Source organism: Vollenhovia emeryi, unplaced genomic scaffold (genome assembly GCF_000949405.1).
Source record: "Vollenhovia emeryi isolate VEMERY1.0 unplaced genomic scaffold, V.emery_V1.0 DF939424.1, whole genome shotgun sequence".
NCBI lineage: Eukaryota > Metazoa > Arthropoda > Insecta > Hymenoptera > Formicidae > Vollenhovia > Vollenhovia emeryi.
The window spans coordinates 57,261-66,721 of NW_011966942.1; the positions used below are offsets into that span (position 1 = coordinate 57,261).

The following is a 9,461-nucleotide window of genomic DNA, read 5'->3' on the forward strand; positions in this document are numbered from 1 at the left end:
GAAGCTTTAAAAGAGAAATCTAACTTTACTACGATGTTTCTTGAAAGTATTCAAATTAGAAATTTGCATATTCTTATTTCGCTCTTAAAGCTTCCTCTATGAGGAAGCCATAACAATAGAAGCAATGGGCATTTCTAATTAGAAAAAAAGTAAAGTAAAGTGTGTAAATTAGAAATTTGCACATGGCTTCCTCATGGAGGAAGCTTTAAGAGCGAAATAAGAATATGCAAACTTCTAATTTGAATACTTTCAAGAAACATCGTAGTAAAGTTAGATTTCTCTTTTAAAGCTTCCTCTATGAGGAAGCCATAACAATGGAAGCAATGTGCAAATTTCTAATTTGCCTACTTTAATGATGAGGAAGAAATGTGCAAATTTCCAATTTGCACGCTTCAATGATGAAGAAGCAATGTGCAAATTTCTAATTTGCACACTTTTTACTGCATTTCAACTAGAAAAATGTAAGTATTAATTTAAATACCGTGTGATTTTTTAAATTTGTTATAACATAAATTATAATACTTTTAGATGGCGTATAATTTGAGAACTCGGAGCATACACCAGATGCTGTATTGAAATAATGTATTTAACCTTTATTTATCATATATTTTGTAAAAAAACATTTTACACGCAAAAGACGAATAATATAATTATTATTATTATATAATTAATTTTTATTGCAATGACCAGTAAAAATGTGCCTTCAATTTTTCCGAAATATCACACCTTCGGTTGTCAAAGTAAATAACTTTTTTGGAATGTGCACTATTGCAATTTTCAAGAGTATCCAGTTAAATTTTTAGGTGAAAATATTAAGAAATAAAAGTTATTGAATTTTAAGTAAAAAAACGGCATTTTCTGAGCTTCTTTCTACATTTTAATTTTTTTAAATTATTGCAATCATTATTTGGCTCGAACCAAGTTTATCCTACTTGTTAATGTTAATATAGCATGTCTAATTTTTTACATCAAAAAATAAATAGTATCATTGCAGCAATTGTTTAAACTAGCGGGGGTCAGATTGACCCCATGTGTAGTGTATGTCTGAAATAGTAGGGTTAATATAACATGTCTAATTTTTTACATCAAAAAATGAATAGTATCATTGTAGCTATTGTTTAAACTAGCGGGGGTCAGATTGACCCCATGTGTAGCGTATGTCTCAAATAGGTTAAAGTTATATCGCGGATAATTTATATTTCGTCCATTGAAACTGCCGTTCGAGAAGGCCGGAATAAAATCGGCAAACGACGAATGTTTTCAACAAAATATCAATGTTTGTGCGGTAAATAAACGGAGCGTGCAGTGCTTCTACTTTTCATCCACGCTCATGTTTCAAAGAGTGGTTGATGAGCGACGCCTAATGTAAGTACCACAGTACATTAATATAATAAAATATGTATTATAATATATCAATACATACTTGTATGCTGCGTACATTTTTACTCATGTAAATGGACTAATGGACTTGCAATATACAAACACGATGGCCCACATTCGGAATGCACTTGCACCGACGTTAGCTAACAAGTCGAGATATTAATCCAAAACTAATAAGGATAGAGGAATCCCATTATCAGATAGGATCCTCATATGGAATGGCGGGGTTTCTGTTAAATTAATAGGCATTGTCAGATTCCACAATGAATTTACTGCCCTTGGAGCGCGAAATCTGTTCAGTGGAAAAATCATTGTTAGGTTGTGTAATCGTTGCGAAAAAAGATTTGTAATTAAATCGAAAACCTTTTGTCTCATAATAGAAGCAAAAGTGCAAAGCTTATGGTCGACCAGACTGGCGAAGTTTCAGTAATTTGTTTACGACGTGTCGACCTAATTCCAAGCCTTATCAAGTAACAACATTTAAACGGTTGTAGTCGGATAACATAAAGAGTGGGTGAGCTTGTGCCAGCAAATTCATCTGAACGAGTGGTGAGGGCAAACGATAAAATTGGTAAAAAAAATTACAAAATAAAAAGTAGAAAACGCAAAAATGCAGAATGAAAACTCATGAACTCGCATGTTTCCGTCGTCAAATATAAAAGTCGTGACATAAAAGTAGGCTGTCCGTATGATGTAGGGGCTCATGTAGGACTACCAATAAAGAACCCCGCACTAATCATATAGGAAATTGGATCTCGGTTAAATTGGCTAGTTTTCACATATATTGTAGCTTATGACCTGCTGAACAAAAAATGTTATGGGCTCAAACTTAAATAATGGCTAGTTACTGGGCTACAACCAGTCAAACATAGAAAATTTAAGCTCCGCGGGTCTTGTTTGGAAATACTTTGAAGCATATTAGGAAAAAATGTTTCAGACAAAAGTTGTTTGGTTCGAAGGGAGACATAAGACGATGCCATTGACCTTGGATAATTATTTAAAGGTCATATGAAGGTCAATTTCAATTTCTTAAATGGACACTCCTATTTTTCATTGCACATTTTTATGTCGAGTTTTTCAAAGACACTATATAATGAAATATAGTCTTATTTCGAACCAAACAACTTTTGTCTGAAACATTTTTTCCTAATATGCTTCAAAGTATTTCCAAACAAGACCCGCGGAGCCCAAATTTTCCATGTTTGACTGGCTGTAGCTCAGTAACTAGCCATTATTTAAGTTTGAGCCCATTATATTTTTTGTTTAACAGGTCATAAGCTACAACATATGTGAAAACAAGTCAATTTAACCGAGATCCAATTTCCTATATGATTAGTGCGGGGTTCTTAAGAACGCAAAAATAAGTAGCAAGGTAGGGAGAAAGGGCCAGTGCGAGCCGACCGCAGGTGTCCGTGCGAAATTATTCAATATGGAACTTTTTAATCGCTTTATTCATTAATATCCAAACGTTTCGACCCATTTTCGGGTCATCCTCAGGCTAGAATAAGGCTAAAATAATAAAAAGTAATACTTAGTGTTACAAAAACTTAACAATATTAAAACTTAATTACGAATAGGATTAATAAATAGACACAGAATGTACGAATACGACGCTTAAATGAAATACTGCACAGTTGAAAATTTTGTGTTAAATTTAAAAGATATCACATGTCCCAAACGGTCCACACAAATTTTTGTATTAATTTAACATAATATGGATATGTTAAATTACCACATGTTAATATAACACACTAATACTCTGTTAATATTTTAGCACAAAATAAATGCAAATCTCAAAATAGTTTGAAATCAATTTCGTGTAAAATTAACATATTTTAATGACAAAATAGATTTTTTTTAATGTAATTTTTACATTTCGCAGATGTAATAAAATGACGGTTCGAAATCACTCTCACTTATGTTACATAGAATAAAATTAACATTTTATTCTGTAAATTTTCACAGATAAACCTTGTTACTAATAATATAGAACATATGTATTGTGTAAGATTAAAAAATAAGTACACATTGTTTTAATATTTCTTTTCGCTCATCTTAATAATTTGACAGTTGAGGTCAAGTAACACAAGAGCAATATGTTAAATCAACACATGAATGCGTTGTACATTTAACACAAAAATTGTAACTGTAATGGTATTTTTTTAACAAGAAAACAAATTTTTCAAAAGCGAACAAAAATAAATAACACAAGGTGACAAGAAAACACCAATTTTCCAAAAGTAAGCAAACATAAATAGCACAAGGTGGACAAACAAGACCAAGCGCAGACTTAATAACTGTCATATAATACAATAAATTAAAATGTTCAGTTTCCTCTTGGAGCTTGTTGGTATTATATTATAATAGAGGACTAACTACTAATTAGCCTACACGCATCTGCAAGACTGGCGCGCGCATTCTTCGTAGCCTTGGACTAATAAAACTGCTAATACCTCGACTTGTCGGCGCGCTAACGTCGTCTTGAATAAGGGCCAGTCTGTTTATCCGCTTCCAAAGCTTCTTTGCATAAAATAAGAAATCGTCTGTCTCCTATTTTTATCTACAGCCGTCAATGAGGACTAAAACGACTTCTTCGGAGCGGAAATACATACCCTTCGTCGCGCTCTCCCCCCCCCCCTCTCTCTCTCTCTCAATTTGTAAAAGAATGTAAAAGGGTACGTCGAGCATACTTGTCATTTCTATTATGGTCTCGTCGACGTGGTGTACGATAGTCGGAAAATTTCTCATCCTCGCTCGGTCCGTTTCAACGTGTACGACAATCTCGATCTTATCCGAACGGACCTTGTCACGGGACGGTTTACCAACAGCTCGACTAAACAGCTCTTGCGCGCGATTTCACGCGCACAAAACACTGGCCGGAGCGAAGCCGAAAATTTCGGGGCGGGTCGCGGCGCTGGGTTACATCGTCAGTCACGGCGGTGGGGGATCGACACCGTATCGTCAACACTCACCATGTTAGATCCGGATGTGCGGTCTGCCGAGTCTGTGTCCATCCAGGGCACATCTGAATCCAGCGGATTAGCACGGAAGGAGCATTGACCCACTTCCCGCGCGTGCACGCTCGCAGGCAGGGAAGAGGAGAGACTATCCGGGCCAGGCTCTATCCGCGGGAACTCGTACGCGCGATAACGGAACTGCCAAACACACCTACCCCCGAGCCCGAGCGAGCACGCCCGAGCAGTTCGAGACGAACTGAACTGACGCGCAGCGCGCACCAACCAGCACGACTCGCGCGAATGAAAGGAGGTAGCTTCTCGATTTGCCGCGCGCCGGCAGCACCGTTATCCCACTTCGCATTGGTATGTACGCGAGAATGCATAGCCTCATCAACCACGAAGTACGTAGACGTAGAGTACCTCTAGTGAGAGTATGGACAACGTCTGACATTAACAGGGAAACTGTGGCGCGCTTTTCAAATTCATTTCTGTGATATTTTTCAATTGCAAGCCTCTTCATATAAGCTGTATCCCGATATTCACTGCCAGTGAATATCTATAGTGAACGTGACGTAAAGTATAGATTTTTAGTACTGGTAGTGAATATCGGAACGCAGCCACATTAACTTCTATATGTGAATATGAAATAAGTAGTATTTCTATGAATCTGAAATAACCCAGGGAGAAATGTAAGATCGGATAGACATCTATCAGACGTCGGAGCAGTCTAGTCTAAAATAATGTCTAGAAATATTTAAATTAGATGCAATGTGATTTTGTGTTATTTGTGTTTTTTCATACATAATGTACACAATAGTGGTGAATTATTAATGAAAAATTCTTTTTAAACTGCAAGTTACTTCTCGACATCTAATAGACATCTAATAGACCTATAGATAAACTTCTATTGACGCAGTGAGTAATAAAATGATCGAATCGATGTCTTTTGATGCATTTAACATCAATTTGATGTCGATTTGAATGAAAATGAATGATTTTGATGTTAAATGAGCATAAGCGCTATAAAACAAATTAACGGAGGTAATTTACACAGCTATACGCTAATTTACACATTTATTATATGATATATTATAATTTTTTGAACGTATCGATTGGCTGCAAAATAGAAATATTAATTCTTGACCTTCTTATAGTAGTTTTCTATTCTGCAATTATAATCAAGACTAAACAACATATGAGAACACGCCAATGTGGGTCACAAGATGTAGGTAGCCCAACTTGTAAATCATATTTTTCTGAAAATCGTGAATCTATATACCGCTTCTTCCCACATTGGTTCTACACGCCGATTTCTTTTTCGGACATAACGTACGCAGTTTTCTTACACGTGGAATTATTATCGTCAGCAAATTCACGTATTCGAAGCGATAAACGATTTTTTGTAATTATATTAAAAATGCTACATATTAACATTTTTCTGATGCTACATTTAGCATTCAATACCCCCCTTTTCTCGTGCTGTAAATTATTCTTATTGCGAAAAATATTACCTCAGCCAGGATTCGAACCTAGGCTGGGACCCCCTCAATCCGTGACGGGCGTCTTAGCGTTATGGCCGAAAAAGAAATCGACGCGTAGAACCAATGTGGAAAGAAACGGCATATAAATTAACGATTTTCAGAAAAATATAAGATTTACAAGTTGGGCTACCTACATCTTGCCTTGTGACCTACATTGGCGTGTCCTCATATGTTGTTTACCATAGTTTTAGATAGGGGTCTTACTTGATAGTTTATTATATAATCAAGACGTTCACAAAATTGGGATTGGCTGATGCCGTCAGAGAACATAATTAATGTTAGATTTCTTCAGCCAAAAAACAGGCAGATGTTTATTTTGTCTTCAGTTTCTAAATTTTATTTATTTTATTATTAACGTTAATAGTATCTTAATAAAAACGATCATATCTTATATCTCCGCGTCACTTCTAACTGCGTGGTGATTCCCTATCCAGTAAGCAGGAGCCTGTCCGTTTACACAAGACGTTTTGTAGACGTGTCTATAAGACGTCTATTAGACGCGTCTAAAAAGAGTCAAATCGACATCTATTTAGATGCGAAATTCGATCTACTTTAGACGTATCGAATAGACATCTATTATACGTCTATTCGACTTCACGTTTCTCCCTGGGAAATAGTATTTCAAATTACTGCTTGTACCCGTAGAGCACAAATTGTTACAGAAAGGTTTCAGAAAGATTTCAAAATTATTTCAATATTTTGAAATTTAAAAAAATGACGCAGTAGTCAATCATTGCTTTATTATACTTTTACAAAAGTTGTAAGTTGATTGGCTACTGTGTCGTCTTTTGCCGCGCGGCAAGCATTTCAACGTTCCATATACTACTGTGATCAAATTGAAAGGTGACTGTTTCATTTAAACTCCGCGGGTTTATCCAATCCGTAAAATATTTTTTCTGTAAGTTGGTAGTACTGTTACTGACATCTGTGCCAAATGTCAGGTATATAGCTGCGTTAGTTGCTAGGTTACGCTTGGTTTTGTAAACAGTAAAAAGTTATTCCGGCGATTTTTACAATGTCAATTTTTACATTGTTCGAGACTATTTCGCCAAAAATTCAACGAAGATCGTTCCACAACCGCCGTATTCACCTGATCTAGCACCGTGTGACTTCTGGCTGTTCAACTCAAAAGGCCACTTCGGGGAAACCGTTTTGACTTGATTGAAAAGATAAAAACCGAATCGCAGAAGGAGCTGAAGGCCATAAAGAAGGAAGAATTTGCGAAGTGCTTCGAGGACTGGAAACTTCGTTGGCATAAGTGCATTGGAGCCGATGGGGATTATTTTGAAGGGGACGAAATGGATTTTCAAGAATAAATAAAGGTTTTTCATTTTACAAACAAAGTCACCTTTCAATTTGATCACAGTAGTATGTGACTCAAAAGCGAGAAAAATCTTTTTGTAATATTCGCATTACTTATTCAAATTTATTGCATATGATAGATTTCTGAAACATTTATATTGCATCATTTCATATGACATATTGTAGAATTCTGTCAGAAATGTTGAGCATGAAATGTGAAATATTGAAATAATTTTGAAATCTTTCTGAAACCTTTCTGTAACAATTTGTGCTGTATGGGGTGTAATAATTTTTCTTCGCCAGTTCTGCTTACGGTATCAAAATGTGTATACTTTTCTTTTCAATGTAAAAAAAAGAAGGTTCTACGATTTTTTTTCGCCAAATCACAGCTCATTGAAGTAACCCTTGTGTTTTCGACAATAACTGACGATATCTCCGTTAAAAAACATCGTAGCAAGATCGTTTTTTTTCTAAATTAAAGCTTGCACTTTCAGCTTCAAAAACTAGTCGCCAGATTTTTCCTCGAATGCATCTGCGCTGCTTTTTAAAATGTATGTATGAGGACATGTTTTTACCTAAAAAGTAACCAACTTTGGCCAGGGCGTAGGAAATTTTTCCTCGCTAATTCTGCTCAAAGTATTAAAAAGTGTGTACTTTCCCTTCAAGTTAAAAAGAAGTTACTACGATTTTTTTCGCCAAGTTACAGCTTTTTGAAGTAACCCTTGTATTTTCGTTCATTACCGTCGACATCAGCGTAACCCAATGTGCACGTGGAGGTTGCCGATCGGATTTTGCACATCGTGTGGCCCTACAAGTCACGCAACCTTCTTCCCATCATATCCCAGTATGTTCGATATGAATACACCACTGACCTTCTTCAGGGCCACACGATGTGCAAAATAGTAGACAGAATATAGGTAGTCACCTCTACGTCATCGTTCCAAATATACATACATATACATTACATACTACCTTAAACATATTGATCGTAGAGGGGGGCCAAAACTAATGTAACGAACGATTGTCGATGACCTGAGAGTTGACAAAAGACCACAGTTACTGATTGTACATCTCAAGAAATAAAGTTACAATTTTATATAACTCCACACGATGAACTCCATAGACCAGCGCTTAATCGATGCAATCGAGAAATGTGAACATTTATACAATAAAAACAATCCTGATTATGCGGATAAGGTAAAAAAGCAAAATTCATGGTGCAGTATTGCACAAATGGTGAATGCAACAGGTATGTATGCGTTATTAGTTTTATTTAGTTATTTGGCTCGTATAATGTATTTTAATCGTATATATTATTATACAGCTGCTGATTGCGAATACAGATGGGGCCAATTGCGAGAACGTTTCATTCGTGAAAGACAGAAATTAAAAACAGGACTTCCTTCCGGCTCAGGTTCCTCAAAACAACTCCTAGTGATCTGTATAAAGCTCTGCAATTCTTAGAACCTTATATTCAAAGTAGAAGGTATGTAACTTATCGTCGATTCAAGTATCTTCGATCAAGTATCTACGAAATGTATTATATAATATTATGTATTTATCTTATATACACTTGTCTTTGCAGTGCAGTCTGTTGAAAATTAATTTATCTATATAAAATTAAAATATCTAACAAAAACAAACAAATATAAACATACGTAGAATCTTTTATCTGCGTCTGTACATTTTTTAATTAGAGATAGTCAATTAAACATAATGTATTAAACATTATACACATTATATGTTAATACACATAAAAACACACATAAAAAGTATTTTTCAATTATTCCAGGACACGAAGAAATATTTTGAAAAGAAGTTTGTCAACATCTGAAAATTTTGCTACATGGGAAACGCTGGAAACTGCCGATGTAGATGTACTCGAATATCTGAAAAGTGTCGAAAACAAAAGCAAACTTGAAATGCAAGGGAAAAATGAGTTCCAGAAATCAGAAGGCGATTTATCGAATATTATAAGCATAGAACCGTCAGATGAAAATAATACCAATTTACTGAATGTTGAGACTTCAGTTCTTAGTAAAACATATACAAACGTTGAAAAAAACAAAAGAAGAAAAACATTGTAAGTGCCGAAGTTGATTCATTACAAATTGTTTCTGAAGCATTACAGAGTGTAAAAAGACTGTGCGAATCTACTGACAAAAGTGATGATATTGCCCATGGTGTAAAGACACAAGGTGAAGCAATCTGGTGGATGCGCAGTGTCAACCAATCAGAAGTGACCGAAACTGCCGAGTCGTCAAAATGCCGATTTGCTTCG

General features: G+C 35.5%; 1 protein-coding gene and 1 long non-coding RNA gene across 5 annotated transcripts in view; one reads left to right on the forward strand and one right to left on the reverse strand.

Moving 5' to 3' along the window:
• LOC105557749 (ADP-ribosylation factor-like protein 4C) overlaps positions 1 to 4,626 on the reverse strand; it is a 28,241-nt gene extending 23,615 nt beyond the window's left edge. The window contains exon 1 of one of the 2 annotated variants that reach the window (XM_012005067.1): positions 4,353 to 4,626. The gene's annotated coding sequence lies outside the window, so the exon portion shown is untranslated. The remainder of the gene's footprint in view (positions 1 to 4,352) is intronic. The other variant, XM_012005066.1, reaches the window with a different exon arrangement.
• Positions 4,622 to 9,461, forward strand: LOC105557747. Of its 3 annotated transcripts, XR_001008627.1 has the most exons (5): positions 6,614 to 7,200; positions 8,173 to 8,429; positions 8,505 to 8,666; positions 8,973 to 9,263; positions 9,372 to 9,461. It is a non-coding gene; the product is annotated as an uncharacterized LOC105557747 (long non-coding RNA). The 3 variants fall into 3 exon arrangements; XR_001008628.1 differs by lacking the exon at positions 6,614 to 7,200 and adding an exon at positions 4,622 to 4,700 and having other exon boundaries at positions 8,973 to 9,461; XR_001008626.1 differs by having other exon boundaries at positions 8,973 to 9,461.